Source organism: Macaca thibetana, chromosome 10 (genome assembly GCF_024542745.1).
Source record: "Macaca thibetana thibetana isolate TM-01 chromosome 10, ASM2454274v1, whole genome shotgun sequence".
In the NCBI taxonomy this organism is placed as follows: Eukaryota; Metazoa; Chordata; class Mammalia; order Primates; family Cercopithecidae; genus Macaca; species Macaca thibetana.
The window spans coordinates 54474435-54495628 of NC_065587.1; the positions used below are offsets into that span (position 1 = coordinate 54474435).

General features: G+C 44.3%; 3 protein-coding genes across 3 annotated transcripts in view; 1 reads left to right on the top strand and 2 right to left on the bottom strand.

Moving 5' to 3' along the window:
* DNTTIP1 (deoxynucleotidyltransferase terminal interacting protein 1) overlaps nt 1–21194 on the bottom strand; it is a 505046-nt gene that overhangs the window by 313618 nt on the left and 170234 nt on the right. The window lies entirely within an intron of this gene.
* The window catches only part of SDC4 (syndecan 4), a 188465-nt gene that overhangs the window by 61755 nt on the left and 105516 nt on the right, over nt 1–21194 (top strand). The gene's annotated exons all lie outside the window — the stretch shown is intronic.
* The window catches only part of WFDC2 (WAP four-disulfide core domain 2), a 232770-nt gene that overhangs the window by 37464 nt on the left and 174112 nt on the right, over nt 1–21194 (bottom strand). The window lies entirely within an intron of this gene.

Here is a 21194-nt window from a genome sequence, read left to right on the forward strand (position 1 = left end):
CTGTCTCCCACAGCAGATCCTGGCTCACTCCTGCTTCTCCAGGAAGTGGTTCTCCTTCCTTCTGCAGAGGCCATACCCAAAGGTCTTGCAGATCCTGGAGCTGGTGTTGAAGAAGGACCTGGGAAGGAAGGCTCCAGGTAGAAGGTAGGTGGCGGGGCTACCTAGACACAGGAGGGTCAACTAAGAGGATGGTCATCACAGAGGTCTATACAGCAAGCAGCAGAAACAACCAGCATGGCCAAGTGCGGTGGCTCACACCTGTAATCTCAGCACTTTGGGAGGCCGAGGTGGGTGGATCACCTGAGGTCAGGAGTTCAAGACCAGCCTGACCAACATGGAGAAATCCCGTCTCTAATAAAAATACAAAAACTAACCAGGTGTGGTGGCATGTGTCTGTAGTCCCAGCTACTCAGGAGGCTGAGGCAGGAGAATTGCTTGAACCTGGGAGGCAGAGTTTGCAGTGAGCTGAGATCATGCTACTGCACCACAGCCTGGGCAACAGATTGAGACTTCATCTCAAAAAGAAAAAAAAAAAAGGTAAAATATCTTGATGAATATTTAAGATTGGAATTTAAGTCTCTGCAATTATTCAGTGTCTTCATTCAGCCACAGACTTCTTCACCTCTTTAGTAAACCATCAGGTAAACAGAGGGGGAAAAAAACCTGGTGAAATGAGAAGATTTGCATGGATGTGGAAGGTGTTTTCTTTTTGAAGCTAGAAATCACATTCTGGTAGATGATTAACACTTTAACTTGACCTTGAAGTCCCTGGAATGACTCATATTTAGATCCAAAGCTCTTGGGCTAAGCAGGGTTGGGTTAGGGTGCAGAGAGCAAGGCAGGACTGTGCAGGTGCAAGGTTGGACCCTGTCTTCATTTTAAATGTTTATATTTTGTTCATGGACTTTTAACATTAATTTTAATTTTTTAAACCATTGCATTAGAATGCAATTTATCTTGATGGCTGAGTTTTTTGACTTCTTACATTCTGTGTCCAAGACCTCATTAATCTCACCCTTGTCCTGAGGTAAAGCCCTGTCCCTTGGGGGTGGATGAATGAGCTGGATCTTTTGCTGAGAGCAGATTTGATGGAGACCCAGAAGGAGGGTAACACCAGAGCCCTGAGGAGGGAAGAGTGGGTGCCACAGAGTAGAAATCATTAGGAAAGGGAAGGCTGTGGTTCCTGAGGGCAGCCTCGCCTGCTGCGTAGCCCTACCTGGGGTTGCTACTCTTCCCTCTTCACCTTTTGATGATCCAATCAATGAGTTCCTGTACATTTAGAGCTCTAAAGTAGAATGATTTATCTGTTTTCTTTGAGTTGTACGAGTTGGAAATCTTTACTTGTTTAATGCTTTTTTTATTTTCTAAGTTTTCTATCATGAGCATATATTACTGCATTTAGGTATCAGGAAACAGCAAAGGAAAGACATTTAATTACTTATGTAAAGAACAGAATCATCAGGCCGGGCGCGGTGGCTCAAGCCTGTAATCCCAGCACTTTGGGAGGCCGAGACGGGCGGATCACGAGGTCAGGAGATCGAGACCATCCTGGCTGACACGGTGAAACCCTGTCTCTACTAAAAAATACAAAAAACTAGCCGGGCGAGGTGGCGGGCGCCTGTAGTCCCAGCTACTCGGGAGGCTGAGGCAGGAGAATGGCGTGAACCTGGGAGGCGGAGCTTGCAGTGAGCTGAGATCCGGCCACTGCACTCCAGCCTGGGTGGCAGAGCGAGACTCCGTCTCAAAAAAAAAAAAAAAAGAAAAGAACAGAATCATCTTCAACAGAGCAAAGCATTCTTACCACTCAAGAGACCTGAGACAGACCCAGGGAACAACACATATACGCAGGCCTTCAGTGTTTGCCTGGACTGGTGCAGTAGCCTACTCACTCAGCCACAGACTTCTTCATGTCTCTGTCTCCACCCTTGGTCCCTTACAGGCCACTCTCCACACTGCAGCCAGAGGGATCCTGTGACAATTTGAATCAGATCATGATGTCCTTGTCATTTCCCATCTCTCTTACAAAGCCTAAGTTTTTATACAGTCCTACAAGTCTTGTCCCCATAGCCTCTCTGACCGCATCATCTTCCACTCCCCCACCCCACCACTCAGCCCCAGCCACACTGGCCTCATCGCTGCTGTGCAAACACATCAGGCACAGTCTTCCTGAGGGCTTTGCACTAACGATGTCTTCTTCCTGTATTGCTCTTCTCCCAGCTGGTCACGATGCTCACTTACTTTCTACAGGTTCTGCTCTTTGACAGGTCTACATAAAAGAGCAGCACCTCCTTTACCCCCATTACTCCCTCTCCCCTTCCACTACTTTGTCTTCAAAATGCTTGTCATGACCCACATATTATCTCCTTATTTTTCAATTGCCTGCCTCCCCCAGAGGGTAGGGTCCTTTGCTGTGTTTTCTTTACAGCTATGTGTTCGTGGAGAATGATGCCTTGTAGGTTCTTGGCAAATATTTGTCAAGTGAACTAATCTGCTCAGGCTCACTGGTGCTGGGGATGGTGCTGCAGTCATTGAATAGGATGAGGATAATTAGATTCCGTGGAAAAAAGTGTATTTGATCATGGTGCACCTCCTTATTAGGAATCGAGTTCTAACATGCTATAAGTGGTCTCAACATGGGAGGTCAGAAGAGGGGATTATTTTTTCCAAATAGGGGACCGAGAGAAGTTTTTCAGGGGTTGGCCCTGGATATGAGCTTTGTAGCACAGTTGGATTGGGACTGGAAGAGAAGAGGGTAGAAAAGTGGACTAAGGGATCGGCACAAGCCAGGTACCTGGCGAGTGGGGAGGACTTATGGCATGATTGTGAAACTGCCTTTGCAAAAATTGTAACTGAGGAAATTATGACACTGAAAGAGGTCAGACCTAACCAACTCTATCTTGCTTCTACCCTTTAAGCTGTCCTTGTTCATTCCTGGGCATAGGCAGAACTAACCTTAGGAAGGAATTTAGTTGGTGGTTTGACTGAAACAAAATAGATACTAGCCCTTTCCAAAAAATACCTCCTTCTTACCTGGGGACCAGTCTGCCTTAAGTAGCTACAAAATTAGAAATTACAGTTTAGGAGTCATGCAGCCTCTGACTGCAAGAGTTTGAACCTCCCCAAATTGCTCCTGGTGATACATCACTGTTGTAAAACCTAAGGTCAGTGCTTGATCTATTTTGCAGAACCTGCACCTGATGGATCAGCCGACACCACCCAGACCGGTAATTATTAGGACTCTAGCTCTAACATGCAGCAGTCTCATGCTGTGACATTCACCCGCCTGAAGACACTCAAAGATCTGGAGAGGATAGTAGTCGAGACATAGGAGAGTAAAGGCCTGGAGTTATTACTAATATCCCAACAGCCTGAGAGAAGCACGCCTTGGCCCTCAAGCAAACCTCCAGCAAACTCTCAGAATACAGAACAAGTTTCTTGCTCTCTGCCTACAGGTGCCTTAGGCAGCTCGGCTGTTCCAGATCCTTCTGATTAATTTTTAGAATGGGGAAATAAAATCATGATTTCTTTTTTTTTTTTTTTTTGAGACGGAGTCTCGCTCTGCCGCCCAGGCTGGAGTGCAGTGGCCGGATCTCAGCTCACTGCAAGCTCCACCTCCCGGGTTCACGCCATTCTCCTGCCTCAGCCTCCCGAGTAGCTGGGACTACAGACGCCCGCCACCTCGCCCGGCTAGTTTTTTTTTTGTATTTTTAGTAGAGACGGGGTTTCACCGTGTTAGCCAGGATGGTCTCGATCTCCTGACCTCGTGATCCGCCCGTCTCGGCCTCCCAAAGTGCTGGGATTACAGGCTTGAGCCACCGCGCCCGGCCTAAAATCATGATTTCACATTGGATTTTTTTTTCCTTGGAGGAAGGAGGTAGGTAGACAAAGTCTTTGAGAATAAGACATTTTAGTAAAAAATGAGCAAAGAATCTGTGTGGCAGGCATCCCTACTGCACAGATGAGGAAACTAAGAATGAGTAACTTACTCAAACCACACAGCTAGTAAGTGGTGGAGCCAGGACAAGATACCATTAAGCCATAACTCAATCATTGAAGAATCTGGCTTCTACAGGGAATTCTTTCTTTCTTTTTCTTTTTTTTGGAGATGGAGTTTCACTTATGTCGCCTAGGCTGGAGTGCAATGGCACAATCTTGGCTCACTGCAACCTCTGCCTCCTGGGTTCAAGTGATTCTCCTGCCTCAGTCTCCCAAGTAGCTGGGATTACAGACACGCACCACTACATCTGGCTAATTTTTGTATTATTAGTAGAGATGGGGTTTCACCATGTTGGCCAGGGTGTTCTCGAACTCCCGACCTTAGTTGATCCACCCGCTTTGGCCTCCCAAATTGCTGGGATTACAGCTGTGAGCCACTGCACCCGGCCAGAGAATTCTTAAAATACAGATAACTGGTAAGGGTCTTGGGGAGGAACTACCCAAACTCATTTCTCCCCTCTTCCTGGGCCTCACCTTAACCACCAAAGAACAGGGATGAGTGAGTCGGGAGAGCTTTTTCCTAATACCGAATACGGGGTATTGTCAGAGGCGTTTGAATCAGAGTGACTCCGTTTTGAATAGGAGCTGGGTCAAATAAGCCTGAGACCTGCTGGGCTGCTTTCCCAGAAAGTTGGGCATTCTAAGTCACAGAATGAGATAGGAGGTCGGCACAAGGTACAGGCCACGAAGACCTTGCTGATAAAATAGGTTGCAGTAAAGAAGCCGGCCAAAACCCACCAAAACCAAGATGGCAACAAAAGTGACCTCTAGTCGTCCTCACTGCTCATGATATGCTGATTATAATGCATTAGCATGCTAAAAGACACTCACACCAGCACCCTGACACTTTACAAATGCAAACATAATGTCAAGAAGTTACCCTATATGATCTAAGAAGGGGAGGAACCCTCAATTCCAGGAACTGCTTACCCCTTTCCTGGAATACTCACGGATAATCCACCCCTTGTTTAGCAAATAATCAAGAAATAATGATAAAAATAGCCAACCAGCAGCCCTCAGGGCTGTTCTGCCTATGGAGTACCCACTCTTTTATTCCTTTACTTTCTTAATAAACTTGCTTTCATTTTACTCTATGGACTCACCCTGAATTATTTTTTGCATGAGGTCCAAGAACTCTCTTTTGGGGTTTAGATTGGGACCTCTTCCCAGTAACAATATCTTTTCCAACACCAACAAATTCTCCAACACCAACTAGGTGTCCACAAATTAATTCACTTCTGACACTAATTCCTGAGTTAGCACTGTAAACCAAAAGTATCTGAAACAAGTCTCAATTTTGGAGTTTATTTTGCCACGGTTAAGGACGTGCCTGTGGCAGTCTCAGGGGAGGTCCTGATGACGTGTGCCCAAGGCGGTCGGCCTACAACTTGATTTTATACATTTTAGGGGGACATAAGACATCAATCAATACACATATGATGTACAATGGTTTGGCTCAGAAAGATGGGAGGAGCTTCCAGATCACAGGTGGATTCAAAGATTTTTTGATTGGCAATTGGTTATTATCTAAAGATCTGGAATCAATAGAAAGGAATGTCTGGGTTAGGTAAGGGGATGTGGAGACCAAGGTTTCATCACACAGATTAAGACTCCAGGTAGCAGGCTTTGAAGAGAATAGGTTGTAAACGCTTCTTATAAGCTTAAGTTCTATGTTAGTGTTAATGTCCAACTCCCCCTTTCCATCATGGCCTAAACTAGTTTTACAGGTTAACTTTGAAATGCCTTTGGCCAAGAGGAGGGGTCCATTCAGATGGGTAGGGGGCTTAGAATTTTATTTTTGGTTTACAGCACAGACCTCACAGATTAAGGGCTCAGTCCCACAAGACCTGCTCTCACTTCAGATACGAATTGCAAATTCCAGGAGTCACTCACACTTCTGACTGATTGACTATATAAATTTCAGTGTTCCACAATCCCCCCTCAAGTTGGATAACTCACTAGAATGACTCTCAGAACTCAGGAAAGCATTTTGCTTACTGTTGTAAACCAAAAATAAAATTCTAAATCCCCCAGTCGATGGAATGCAGCCCCCATCCCAACCAAGGGGATTCCAAAGAAACCTGAAAAACTAGTTCAGGCCATGATGGGAATGGGGGATTGGACACGCCGCATTGCACTCACCTCCCTTTGGAATTCAGGCACAACTGACCAGCAGTAACATTGAAACAGAGATCTTAAGACTAACAAAACAGACTAGCAATAGGATACCAAATTTCAGCCTCACTCTGGTACAGTACCACATGTCAGAGAGCAGGACCTGAAAGAAATCAAAGTATTTGACCCTAAAATATATTTATTTGACATATTTTTGAAATAGTCCTGCAAAACTGTCTCTTGTGGGGAAAATCTACATTCTGTAGAGAATCCCCTTCCCTTTGCAGGTTGTTTGCCTGATTCAGGTGAGAATTCACTGAGAGTCTGACACTTTTTTAAGTCTGATAAGAAGCATTTACCATCTATTGTCTCTGAAGCCTGCTACCTAGAGGCTTCATCTGCATAATAGGAATCTTGGTCTCTATGACCCCTTATCTTAATCCAGACACTCCCTTCTATGCCTTCTGTGGATTCCAGGTCTTTAAATAAACTCCCAACCAATTACCAATCAGAAAATATTTGAATCCACCTATGACCTGGAAGCACCCCCACCCCATGCTTCCAGTTATCCCACTTTCCTGGGCCAAAGCAATGTACATCTTACTTGTACTGACTGATGTCTTACGTCTCCCTGAAATGTATAAAACCAAGCTATAGCCTGACCACCTTGGGCACATGTTCTCAGGGCCTCTTGGGGCTGTGTCACAGGCCATTGGTCACTCATATTTGGCTCAGAATAGATCTCTTCAAATATTTTACAGAGTTGGACTCTTCATCAACATAAATGTGCATATGTCTGTGAACTGCCTGGCATCTTCTTGAAATGTAGATTCTGATTCAGCAGGTCTGAGGGATGAGATGCTGTGTCTCCAACAGGTGCTCCCCCATGTCCATGGAAAGAGTTAAACTCTGTAAATATTTGAAGAGATTTATTCTGAGCCAAATATGAGTAACCACAGCCCGGGACACAGCCCTCAAGAGATCCGGAGAATGTGTGCCCAACGTGGTTGGGATTCAGCAAGACAGGAGACTTTAATCAAGTACATTTAAGAAATACATTGGTTTGGTCCAGAAAGGTGGGACAACTGGAGTGGGGGGATGTGGTTTCCAGGTAGCAGGCTTCAGAGAGAATAGATTGAACATGCTTCTTGTTGGGCTTAAGGTCTATGTTGATGTTAATGCCGGAGAGTCTAATGAGGCATGCCCGACCCCCACTTCTTGTCATGGCCTGAATCAGTCTTTGAGGTTAAATTTTAGGAGTGCCCTGGCCGAGGAGGAAGCTCGTTTAGATGGTTGTGGTGGTGGGTGAGGGATGAGGGGAGCTTAGAATTTTATTTTTGGTTTACATTCTCCTGCTTCTGGCCAAGAATTGCCAGAGGCAACATCAATGGCCAGCAAATCTTCGTTATGTCCCATAGTGTTGCCGGGATGCCATCGCTGCCTGCCCCCGGTCCATCCTGTTCCTCAATGGGATTCCCTATGGATAAGGGACCAAAAGTCAAAAGACTTACACCAGCCGGGCGCAGAGGCTAACGCCTGTAATCCCAGCACTTTGGGAGGCCGAGGCGGGTGGATCACATAAGGTCAGGAGTTCAAGACCAGCGTGGCCAACATGGTGAAATCTTGTCTCTACTAAAAATACAAAAACTTAGCCAGGCGTGATGCAGGTGCCTGTAATCCCAGCTACTTGTGAGACTGAGGCAGGAGAATCACTTGAACCTAGGAAGTGGAGTTTGCAGTGAGCCAAGATCATGCCATTGCACTCTAGCCTGGGTGACAAGAGCAAAACTCCGTCTAAGAAAAAAAAAGTATTTGTGGATTAGAACAGGAAAGGGAACCTATTCCATCCAATAGGGCACCAACTAAAGATATGAAGAAAAATTATAATCTGGTACTCTCTAGAGGATTATTGCAGCCAAGAAATAATACATGATTCAGTCTGCACTCAAAAAAAATTTAGGGCTGAAATCTAGTATCAAGTGTTACACTTTTCCTTTGAAACAATTTCTCTTTCTCTAGCCCCTTTTTAATCTATTAAAGAGAAATTATAGTAAGACCGATCTGTGTGCAAAGTGAGTTTTAGTCTTATATACTTGACCTGATTATTGCATAAAATGCAGCAGGCAGTGCTTGGCTATATAGGCCCCTTTTTAGTTGCTTTGCTGGAACTTTACTTAAACATGCTATGGCTAATTTTTGTACAATACCCATTTTCATAAGATATTTAGGTAAAGGGATTACAAGTACCTTACATAAAGCCTGTTTAAACATCTTAAATTTCATAATTCTATTAACCTGTACATTTTATGTTCTGGTCCTAGGAACTATTTTTTTCCTACCCCCAGATCATTTTACCTTTTCTGGTTCCCAGCAGGGAGTGGCATCTGTAAGACCCATGAGGGATGGCAAGTTGAGAAGCCTTCTCAAACAGTTGTATGATTCTGTGGGAGGGGCACCCATGTAAAAGGGGCTCCCTAAACCCCCAAATTTACCATGACCTGGGTAATAGGCATATTCAGTGGGAGGATATCCCCGTCATCATACAGCCAGTCCCACACGGCTCTCATATTTATGTGGATAAATGCCACTGTAAGATCTGTTTGCCTTGAGAAGAGAACTGCCCAACTCTTTCTGTAAAATGCCAAGTGGAGCCCCCCAGATGAAGCGGTTGATATGCTTCTCATAATTCCGGAGAATTCCTGAGAACTCTCAAGAATAAGCTCCTGTGCATTTGGCTCACATACACTCATCAGTGATCGCCCTATAGAGAACTGTGGGGCCTGCATCAACCCAAACGATCTCTTAAATTTTGTAGCACTTAAAATTAAGGATTTTTGTCATTAAAGTAGTGATTTTTGCAATAAATTACACAAAAGGCTTCTCAAGAAGCTGATGATACCAATCTACAAACTGGAATAATTCCTTTATATTATTCCTTGTAGCTATAATTGGTACGTGGTTTTGCCATTCCCCCACATCGACTGTCTTCTTGGGAACCACAGGTCTCAGAGTTAACTTGGATGTAGGAATAGGAGGAAGCCAGAGGGGTAGCGGGAAATCAGGCATGAAAAGCCCCAGGCCCCACCTGCACCTCCCTCCTGAGCGCAGGACTAATTTCAGAGAGCAGAGACCGAACCTCCTTTGCCTATCATATCCCTGGGAGCCACCTCTGAATCAGCCACCACTGAATCAGCCATCACTGCACTTGGAAAGGGTAGGACTCATGCCAAAGATGGGACACCATGCCGACATTATCTTGAGACCCAAGCCGACATTATCTTGTGGCAGAGGCAAGACCACCACAGTTTCATGGTCCCACGAAACTGATGCACCTGGTGAGCCCCAGAAACGCAGCACACAAGGAGTTTCAGAAGCTGCCATTCCCATGTCTGACCACGCGAGGGCGGCGAACCCTCAGATTGGGCCGCTCCCTTAGGCGGAGCTGTCCTGAACTTAGACCCAGGAAAGCCGTGAAAATCCACTGGGCGTCCCAGGGCAGCACTGCCCTGGGAGCTGCAACTCGAAAGCATCTGCCCCCGGCCCAGAGAGCTCGGGGCCAGGCCGTGTTACGCAGCTGGAAAGCGTGGACCCTTTGGCGGCGTGGGTTAGGGCGAGTTTGCCCGCAGAGCCAGCAGCTCGCCCCCTCCTGAAATTCCAATTCTCAGGGACAGGGATGGTGACACCTGAGGAAATTCCTCAGCTACAAAGCATCATGTTTCACCTTCTTGAGCCAATTTCTTCTGTAAAAGGGAAATGGTACTGGCATTCATAAGATTTTGCAGGATCAAAGCAGAAAATCATTAGGAAAACACTTTGCAAACTGTAGAGAACATTGCAAATGTTATATATCAGGGGTTTTAAGAAAACTTTTAAATATTCTCTTTATTTGGAGAAAGAGGTAGGAAAATTCTGGAGATATAGTAACGAACAAAATGTACCAGGTGTCTGGCAAAATCTGTCCCTGTGTTTCTTTTTGAAATTGACTTGAATTTTATTTCCATTCTTAGTTGTTTAATATTTTCCTTAATTTCGAAATTACTCATTCTCCATGCTACAGCCAGTGCGATCTTTTAAAAAAGGAAATATGATCTACAACTACATGTAATGAACGGATGAACATCGTAAACATAACGTTGAGTTAAAAACCCAGATAGAAAACAGCATCTGCTGCATGACCGCGTTTACATAGAAAGTACAACAGGCAAATAGTTGGAAGTCAAGATAGTCGTTACTCTAGGGTAATGAGTGGAGGGGGTGCTGGTAATGTCCTATAAAATTCATTGGGTTATACATTTATGCACTCTTTTCTGAATACATTATATTACACTTCAGTGAAAAGTAAAATTGTATGGGGGAAGGAAGGGAAGCTAATCGTGTCTCCACCGGCCTAAAAGCGTTCAGTCGATTCTGATTCTTCTGAATGTGAAATTTGTACTCCTTTACCCAAGTCCACCTGGTGTCCCTGGCTTCATCACCAATGGGCTTACCATGGCCACACGGGTCCTCTTTCAGGCCCTCGTGTCACTCTGTCTCATGCTGACCAGTTCTGGCCACAGGGCTGCCTCTTCCATCACTGGGAGCTCCTCCCCACATCGGAGCTGTTCCCGCCACCTGGAATGTCTTCCCTCTACATTCCTGCCAGCTCCTTCTGCTCAGCCTAGAGGTCACTTTCTCACAGAAGCTGTCCCTGAGCCTGTATCTAAATTGCACCCTCACCATGACACAAAGATGTGAACAACAAACACTAAGGATTCCAAAATGAGGGAGGGAGGGGAGCAAAGGTTGAAAAACTACCTGTTGGGTACTATGTTCACTGCTTGGGCAACGGTATCATTAGAAGCCCAAACCTTAACATCATGCAGTATACCCATGTAACAAACTTGCACACATACTCTCTGAATCTAAAAGAATTTTTAAAATAAGAAAATAAATTGTACCCCCTTAGTTCTCTCTATGAGTACCGTCTTTTTATAACACCATAATTTGTATTTATGGGATGATTATGCTTCGTTATTTGGTAAATGACCTCACCAGCTAGGCTCTAAATCAAAAAGGGCTGGGACTGTATCTGACATATTCTCAGTTGTACCAGCAGCACCTAGCACAGCGTCTCACGTAAATGGTACTTATTTATGGTTTGGCTTAACTAACACAACAAAAAAAACCTTTGGGAGGGGGAGGGCATTCAATCAACAGAAAAAAAAAAATGATATGTAGGGGAAAGAGAAACAAAATGTTAACAGGTATTGTATTAGTGTTGTAAGAACATGGGCGTTCTTTTTCTTTCTTTAATATGACCTATTTAATCGCTTATGTTATTTTTATGAGTAAGAAAATAAAAAACTTTAAAAATATTTTTGTACTATTTAAAATTAAGTTTTCATTTAAAACATAGACTTCTGGGTGTATTAGTCCATTCTCCATGGTATAAAGAACTTGCATGGTATAAAGAATTCTCCTGCTATAAAGAACTACCCGACGCCAGGCACGGTGGCTCACACCTGTAATCCCAGCACTTTGGGAGGCTGAGGAGAGCAGATTATCTGAGGTCGGGGGTTCAAGACCAGCCTGACCAACGTGGAGAAACCCCATATCTACTAAAAATACAAAATTAGCTGGGCATGGTGGCACATGCCTGTAATCCCAGCTACTCTGGAGGCTGAGGCAGGAGAATCGCTTGAACCTGGGAGGCAGAGGTTGCAGTGAGCTGAGATCGCGCCATTGCACTTCAGCCTGAGCAACAAGACCAAAACTCCGTCTCAAAAAATAAAAATAACAAAATAACAAAACAAAACAAAACAAACCTACCAGAGACTGGGTAATTTATAAAGAAGAGGTTTAATTGCCTCATGGTTCTGCCAGCTGTACAGGTAGCGTAGCTGGGGAGGCCTCAAGAAACTTTCAATCATGGTGGAAGGCAAAGGGGAAGCAGACATGTCTTACATGGCAGGAGTGGGAGAAAGAGAGAGGGGCGAGGTGCCATACACTTTTAAACAATCAAATATCATGAGATCTCACTATCAGGAGAACAGCAAGGGGGAAATCTGCCCCCATGATCCAACCAGCTCCCACCAGGCCCCACCTCCGATATTGGGGATTACAATTTGACATGAGATTTGGGTGGCAACACAAATCCAAACAATATCACTGAGTAAAGTGCAGATGGCAGGATAGTTATACGACAGAATGTTCATTCTCCGATTTCTATTGAATTGGAGAGGAGAAAAAAAAAACAGGCAAAAAAAAAAAAAAAATCAGCAACAGTAAACCACCATGGGAAATAGTAGAACCTCATTCCATAAACTTCAAAAAGCAGTAGCAACAGAAAAATATAGAAATCCTGATGTGTTTCATCACGGGTCCTATCCCCAACTGCTCTGTCCCAGAAGAAGTGCAGGAGAAAGAGGAAATAATACAAAAGTCCTGAAAATTCTCACCAGTTGTTCCAGTTAGCTGCCTAATAGGATCCATACTTAGTGGCATGAAACGACAACTATTTTCTGATGCACGTGGATTCTCTAGGTCTGGAATTCAAGCAGGGCTTAGTTGGAGAATTCTTTTGCTTCTTATGGCCATGTCTGAGGTCATTCTGTGGTACCCAGCTGGGCTGGGCTGGGTTGGGCTGGACTGGAGGACCCAGGATGGCTTCAATCACATGTCTAGGGCCTTGGCAGAAAGGCTAAACTAAAAGGCTAAACTCAGCTGGGACTGTTGACCAGTGTCCACTGCATGTTCTTTTCAGCAGTGGCCTCTGGGTAGTCAGACTTTTCACATGGACATCAGCATCCCCCAGAGCCAGCATCTCAAGAGTGCAAGATGGAAGCACAGCCTTTTTTGACCTAGCCTCAGAAATCACACAGCATCTCTTCCACTACGTTCTGCTGATCATGATGGAGTCAGCAAGGTCAGCCCAGATTCAAAGAGGGGATTGACCCCAATTCACAATGGGACAAGTGCCAGAAAAATTGCAGACATGTTTTTAAACTGAGACAGAGTAGTTAAAATTTTCCTATATGTAAAATATAATAACTTCCTCCAAGACCCCCCGACCTACCCCTGCTGCCCTACTTCCCACTAAAAAAAAAAAAAAAAGAAAAAAAATCGTGGCCTTGTGCAGTGGTTTATGCCTGTAATCCCAGCACTTTGGGAGGCTGAGGTGGAAGGATCACTTGCATCCAGGAGTTTGAGACCAGCCTGGGCAACATAGCAAGACCCTATCTCTACAAAAAATAAAAAATTAGCCAGTCATGGTGCCACACACCTGCAGTAGTGCCAGATACTCAAGAGGCTGAGGTGGGAGGATTGCTTGAGCCTGGAAGGTCAAAACTGCAGTGAGCCGTGATCATGCCACTGCACTCCAGCCTGGGTGACAGCGTGAGTTTGTCTCAAACAACAAACAAACAAACAAATACCTCATCCTATTTTGACATCAAACTCAGCTCCAGTTTCTGGAGCTTATCTACATCAAGTCCAGCTGCAAAGAGGCGTCTTGGGGTCTGTTCCATGGGTAGAGTTTCTCTCCATCTGAAAACCTGTGAATTAAAGAGACATGCTTTCTGCCTCACATGCTCCCAACCTGCAATGGCGAGATTGGCACAGGAAACCACTACGTTCACTACTGTTTTAAAAGGGGAAGTTCAGAGCAATCGCTGAGCCCTGGCAATTCTGAAATTGAATTGTGTACCTGTTGCCAGAGGTTCAGTCCTGTTGCCTGGGTTCTTGGCTCCACTCTGATTCATACTTGCTTTTCCATAAGAAATGGCTCTTGTTTACAACTGAGTAGGCTTCTTGTTCTGTGTCTTAACAGAATACCTGAAACTGGGTAATTTATTAAAAACCAATTTTATTTCTCACAGTTCTGCAGGCTGGGAAGTCAAGCCTACAGAAGGTCAAGGGGATGCACCTGGTGAAAGCCTTTTTGCTGGTGGGGACCTTCTGCAGAGTCCTGAGGCAGTTCAGGACATCACATGGTGAGGGGGCTGAGCATGCTAAATTATGTCTGTCTTCGTCTTATAAAGTCACCAGTCCCACTCCTGTGACAATCCATTAATCCATTTATCCGTGAATGGATTAATCCATTCATGACCCAACCACCTCTTAAAGACCCCACCTCTCAGTACTGCCACATTAGGGATTAAATTTTAATATGAGTTTTGGAGAGGAGTGTTAGAAAACTGCATGAAAAAGTCAAGATGAATCCCCAGAAAATTCAAGTCCCTTGTTACTACCCAAGCTCTTAGGATCTCAGCAGAGATAAAAATTCCACCAAGGCTTGCCATTCCCCAAGGCTCAAATTTCTCATTGATTGACTGATCCAAAGCTCCAGGGAAACTTTCTCATAAATGGAATAACCCATCACTAGAGGGAGCCAACAACTGTGGTTCCAGGAATTTAAGACAATCTCCAGAGAGCAGAGCCCAGACTGCCCATCATAGTCAAGAGACATCTCCAATAGCATTCCCCTCTTCCCTCAACTCCATGACTTTAGTCTCCACAGAAGTGTATAGAAGCAAACTTCAGACTGCAATTTGGGGATAGGGGATGGGAATAACAATAGAGCTCAGATATGGTGAGAAGGAAACCAAAGAGAATATATTGACACCAATTAGAATAAGCAAAAGGACAGGGCAGAGTTGCCCAAACTGAGCATGAGGAAGATGAAGGGAAATCACAGAGTAGCTATGCACCATACTACATGCAGTTATAAGGAAGAAAGAAAATAAAGCAGGGACGGAGGGGAGAAAGGAAAAAAAAGAAGAAAATTAAAAAGGAAAGGACATTGGAGAAAGGAAATAGACACAAAGAACTCAATTCGGAAGAAAATCTGAGAAGAGGAAAAATTTCCAGGAGGGCTTTCAGCTTAAAAAACAAAAACTTTAATAAAATAAGACATTAGGCTGGGCTCAGTGGTTCAGTGGTTCACACCTGCAATCCCAGTTTGGGAGGCCAAGGTGGGAGGATTGCTTGAGGCTAGGTGTTCAAAACCACCCTGGGCAACATAACAAGATTTCATTTCTGAAAATAAATAAATAAATAAATATTTTAAAATAAATAAAAATGTAAAAGACCCTTAAAATGGGTATTAAGGAAATAAATTGAAGATCTAGGTAACACCACTAAAAAAATTGCAAATAAATTGAAAATATCAAGGAAGAAACAAGTCAGAGCTACAAATCAATTTACTAGCATAGAATTAAAGTTGGGGATAGTAAATACCAATAGCCTGGGCCAGGCGTGGTGGCTTCACGCCTGTTGGCCAAGGTGGGTGGATCACCTGAGGTCAGGAGTTTGAGACCAGCCTGGCCAACATGGTGAAACCCCATCTCTACTAAAAATACAAAAATTAGCCAGGCATGGTGGCGTGCACCTGTCATCCCAGCTACTACAGAGGCTGAGGTGGGAGAATCACTTGAACCCAGGAGGCAGAGGTTGCAGTGAGCCAAGATTGCAACACTGCACTCCAGCCTGGGCACCAGAGACAGACTCCATCTTAAATAAATAAATAAATATCAATAGCCTAGAAAGAGGGAAAAAAAAGTCAAATTATTTTTTTAAATATTAGTTTATCATGTGTCAGATATTAATTATTGACATTAATTTAAGTATTTTAAATATAGATATATGTTGACTATATTAATGAACACTATCCTATAAGGTAGTATTGGGGAAAGGGTTAACTCAGCAGGTCCGGGTTGTTATAACCCTACACATTCCTAGAAAGGTCTGTTTTCAGGACTGATCTTTGGCTTCCTCCTGGGAACTGAGCTCATAGACTCTTCTGGATGATGAAAGTGAAAGATTTTTTGCATGCCTGAGGCCTTGGGCCACACTGTACCAGTTAGTCCACATAGTGTACACTAGCAATGATTTATGGTGAATGCCCCCTTTTTCTCTGGGGGTCTGGAGCTTTGTTAACTGAGGTAGGTCATGCAGGCAGTGTATGCCCATGAATGATCCTCAGCAAAAAGCTGAGATGCCCAGGCCTGGGTAAGCTTGCCTGGTTGACAACACTTTGCATGTGTTGTCATGCATCATTGCTGGAGGGACTAAGCATATCCTGTGCTACTCTCTAGGGAGGAGACACTCACAAGTTTGCGCCTGGTTTCCTCCAGACTTCATCCTATGCATATTTTCTCTTTGTTAATTTTCTTCCGTATCTTTTTGCTGTAAACTTACATATAACAACAATTTTATTCTGTATTTTTTTTTCTGTAAACTTAAGTGTAACAAGTATAAACTTAAGTCCTATGAGTCCTTTTAGAGAATTAAACCTGAGTGTGGTGTTGGGGACTCCAAACACAGGTAGTTTCCACTATTATCTCCAAATAGAAACTGTAGTACATAGATATTAAATGCCTTGTGCAAAGTCATGCTGATATTGAATGGCAAACTGGAATTCAAATTATCTGACTCCAGTGCCCATGGTTCTAACAACTACTTACAAGTGAAGATAATCTGACATAATTAATGTCTCTTCAATAGAAAAGTCCACAATTGAAACAGAAAACTTATTCAAAGATATAATACAGGAAAATTTCCCTTTTAAAAAACATGCAGCCTGAAAAAGCACTCCTTTTCCAAAATGATGCAGAATGATATCAAAATATTGTTAAGTTACTGAAACTTGAGGATAAGCAATGATATTTTTAGATATTCATGTAGGGAAAAATGTCACCTTTAAGAGAGAAAAACATTCAGGCTGCACCATAACAACATTCACTGGCAGAATTCAGTGAAGCTAAGTCCACAACTGTCCTGGAGAAAAGAAAACATGATCTAGGATTTTTTTACCCCATAAAATTGTCCTTCAAGTATAAAGAACATATGCAAAAATTCAGGGAAAACAATATCCATAAACTCTTCATTTTTGTAGATTATTTTTGTTAATCTAACAAAATGCTGATGAGGTTATCCTGAAGTTACTGATAGTTGCTTTATATGATAGAGCATTAATATCCAATATGGTAGCCACTGACCATACACAACTATTGAGCACATGAGGTATGGCTAATATTAATTGTTGTATGCTATAAATGTTAAAGTACACACCAGATTTCAAAGACTTAATACAAAGAAAAGTAAAATATTGCATTAGTTTTTATTTCATATTAATGATATATTGAAATGATATTTTAGATATACTGCACTCAGTTAAATAAACTATAATTAAATTAATTTTACCTTTTTTTTTCTTTTTTCTTTTCTTTTCTTTTTTTCTTTTTGTGAGACAGGGTCTCCTTCGCTGTCACTCAGGCTGGAGTGCAGTGGCACAGTCTCAGCTCACTATTAGCCTCAACTTCCCCAGCTCAGATGATCCTCCCACCTCAGCCTCCCAAGTAGCTGAAACTACAGGCACATACCAGCACACCCAGCTAATTTTTTGTTTTCAGTAGAGACAGGGTTTTGCCATGTTGCCCAGGCTGGTCTCAAATCCCTGAACTCAAGTGATCTGCCCACTTCAGCCTCTCAAAGTGCTGGGATTACAGGCATGAACCACTGTGCCTGGCCCCTGTTTTTACTTTTTAGAATAGCTACTGGGAAATTTAAAATTCGATGTGTGGTTTGTATTATATTTCTGTTGCACAGCACCATAGTAGACTTTGGGGAGAGATTTCACTTGTTTGTACTATTTAGTTTAGTTTGATCTTTTAAAATAAGTATGGTTATTCATATAAAACAATAAACTCATTATTCCTAAATTGAATAAATAAACCAATGGACAAAGAGCTATGCTTTCTCCCCTGGGATGTTGAAACAACTAGCTGGGAGGCTCTGGATGGGAACCAATAACAAAAGAATGGAGAACAGCTGTTCATTGTCCAGCCCACTCCCTTTACAGATAGGAAAACTGAGACCCCAAAGGTCACTTACCACTCTAAAATCTCATGGACTCAAGTGTGCAGTAGATGAGGCTGAAGACTGGCATTTCAGATGAGGCAGGAATACTGACTTAGGGGACATTCTCAGTAGCTCCCACGAGCCCCTCTAAGGTATGTGGCACCACCTCCAGACAAGGAGTCCACTTCATCCTGGCTCATGCCTCTTGCCCAGTGTGCTTCCTCTTCCAAGAAATCAAAAACAAGATACTTTCTTTGGCCTATGGAAATAGGGACTCTTTTTTTCTGCAGGTATAAGTTCCAGCCTCCCAGCCCTGGCTTAGAACTCTCAGCCCTTGGCACCATGGAGCTCAGCAGCTTCTGTGCCCTGCCTTGCCATCTGCCTGGTGGGCATGACCAGCTCAGAAAATACCCCAAGTGAGCTGAGGTGTTATTGGGAAAGAGGACCCTGAGACCCATAGCCTATGGGACAGGGCTGACTCCAACAGGCTACCCGGTCACTTTCACCTCAGGGGGAATCCAAGGCCCAGATATTGAAAAGGCTCACCTGTGGTCACCATTCAGTCTGGGGGAAGACCTGGGGCCAGACCTCCCAGATGCCAGTTTGATTTAATTAAATCTTCACCAAATTATATTATTATTATTGTTATTATTATTATTATTTAGAGATGGAGTCTCGCTCTGTCACCCAGGCTGGAGTGCAGTGGCCTGATCTCAGCTCACTGCAACCTCCACCTCCCGGATTCAAGCAATTCTCCTGCCTCAGCCTCCCGAGTAGCTGGGACTATAGGCACCCGCCAACACGCCCGGCCAATTTTTGTATTTTTAGTAGACGCAGGGTTTCACCATGTTGGCTAGGCTGGTCTCGAACTCCTGACCTCAAATGATCCACCCACCTTGGCTTCCCAAAGTGCTGGGAGTGGCGTGAGCCACCACACCCGACCCAAATTTTTATTATAAACCCAACATATATTTTTGTTTTAAAAAGACAAACAATACATAAATTGTTATAAAGTTAAAAGTGAGTTCCCCGTTTTACATAGTCTTATTCCAAAAAGTATCCATTGTTAGAATGCTTAGGAGAGAAAGTAAGTTTTCATACTACTTTAAAAATAAGACCAAGTTCTTAAGCTTGGCTACACATTGGTGTCACTTGAAGACTCTGTGAGTCCCACCTTAAATTCTGATGTAACTGGTTTGGGTAAAGCCCGGGCATCAGGATTTTTTCAGTTCCCCAAGTGAATCTAACATGCTAGGTTAGCAGTTTGAAATAGGGTATGGCCGGGGAAAACCTCACTGATAACTTAATAGTGGAGGTGGTAGAAAGGGGTGGGATTCTGGATTTATTCTGAAGGTACGGTGCAAACAGGATGTGAGAGAGAACCAAGGATGACTCAAAGGTATTTGGCCTGGGTGCCTGGAAAGATACGAGTTACCTTTAACAGAGATGAGGCGACTATGGATGGGCACGTTTGGGGTGGGGTGGAGCACATCAGAAGCTCGGTTTTGGAGATATTCAATTTGAGATGTCTTTAGACATCCAAATGGAGTAAGCAAGTAGACAGTTAGGTAAATGAATCCAAGATCCAGGGAGGAGGTCTGATCTAGAAATATGTGGGTGTTGCCAGAGCATAGGTTACATGTGGCATGGTAGTGGAGGCTGTTTCTAGGTACTGACAGGACTGCGGGTATAAAAGAGAACCAGGCCACAACTCTGTGCTCTTCTGACTTGGCAGACACTCCATGCTATGCATGCTGCATCCCACGCTAGGCACACTACACAGACCACTTAGCTTTGTGTATCTACCCACCTGCGTTCCTGTCTCATTTGCAGTCTGCTTCTTTTTTTTTTTTTTTTTTTTTTTTTTTTTTTTTTTTTGAGACGGAGTCTCGCTCTGTCGCCCAGGCTGGAGTGCAGTGGCGCGATCTCGGCTCACTGCAAGCTCCGCCTCCCGGGTTCACGCCATTCTCCTGCCTCAGCCTCCCGAGTAGCTGGGACTACAGGTGCCCACAACCGCGCCCGGCTAATTTTTTGTATTTTTAGTAGAGACGGGGTTTCACCGTGGTCTCGATCTCCTGACCTTGTGATCCGCCCGCCTCGGCCTCCCAAAGTGCTGGGATTACAGGCGTGAGCCACCGCGCCCGGCCTACAGTCTGCTTCTTTACTGCTTTGGAAGTAAACTCAAGTAAAAGCACCTTGAACAAATTGCCTTTGCCCATGGTCTAGACTAGCTCACCACCTTTCCTTCCTACATATGCACACACACCACCCGCATGTGCTGAGGGCTCCTAAAACCCTTCAAGGAGCCTACACAGCCCATCTATGCTGGCTACAGACACCGGTACCACTGTGTTAAGACTGCTGCACTCACACATGTGGAGCTTCTAGAGTGCCCCTTGCCCATCCCTATCTTGGATCCCAGATCCCAAATCAGAATAGCCCATACCCAGTTAATACATTTAGCATTCGCTGATTGAGCACTCACATGTCCTGAGATGGGTCAAGTCTTAATGAAAGACAGAACCTGTGCCTCCAGGAAGCACACCATCTGGTGGAAGTGAAGGGACAGCAGCCAGGACAAGGAACATGTGTAAGTCCAAGGCAATCTGAAAGCAGCAGGCGTGGGGCATGGACAGCAGCCTGGCATGTCAAGGGAAACTTCCTGGAGGGAGCAACTTCTCTTATCTGGTGTGTGTGTGTGTGTGTGTGTGTTTGTGTGTGTGTGTGTGTGATGGAGTGCAGTGGCGCAATCCTGGTTCACTGCAACCTCTGCCTCCCGGGTTCAAGTGATTCTCCTGCCTCAGCCTCCTGAGTAGCTGGGACTACAGACGCACGCCACCAGGCCAGCTAAATTTTTTTTTTGTATTTTTAGTAGAGATGGGGTTTCACCATGTTGGCCAGGATGGTCTTGATTTCTTAACCTCGTGATCCGCCCGCCTCGGCTTCCCAAAGTGCTGGGATTACAGGCATGAGCCACCGCGCCCGGCCAGCCTCATCTGGTTTTGTAAGAGGGAACCAGGCAGTTGAGAGGTGTGCATGGTTGGTGGAATAGGGCATTCTAGGCCAAACCACTATGATGGGAGAACTGAGTGGGGTGGGAGGTGGGGGGAACTGCAAATAACACACAGTTGATGCCAAGTGTGCCAGAGGAAAAGATAGAAGATGAGGGCAGTGGGAGGCACCCGCCTAAAGGCTTGTTTTATAGGAATCCAGGGTTATGTAACCAGCAAAGGAGGTGGGCGGGG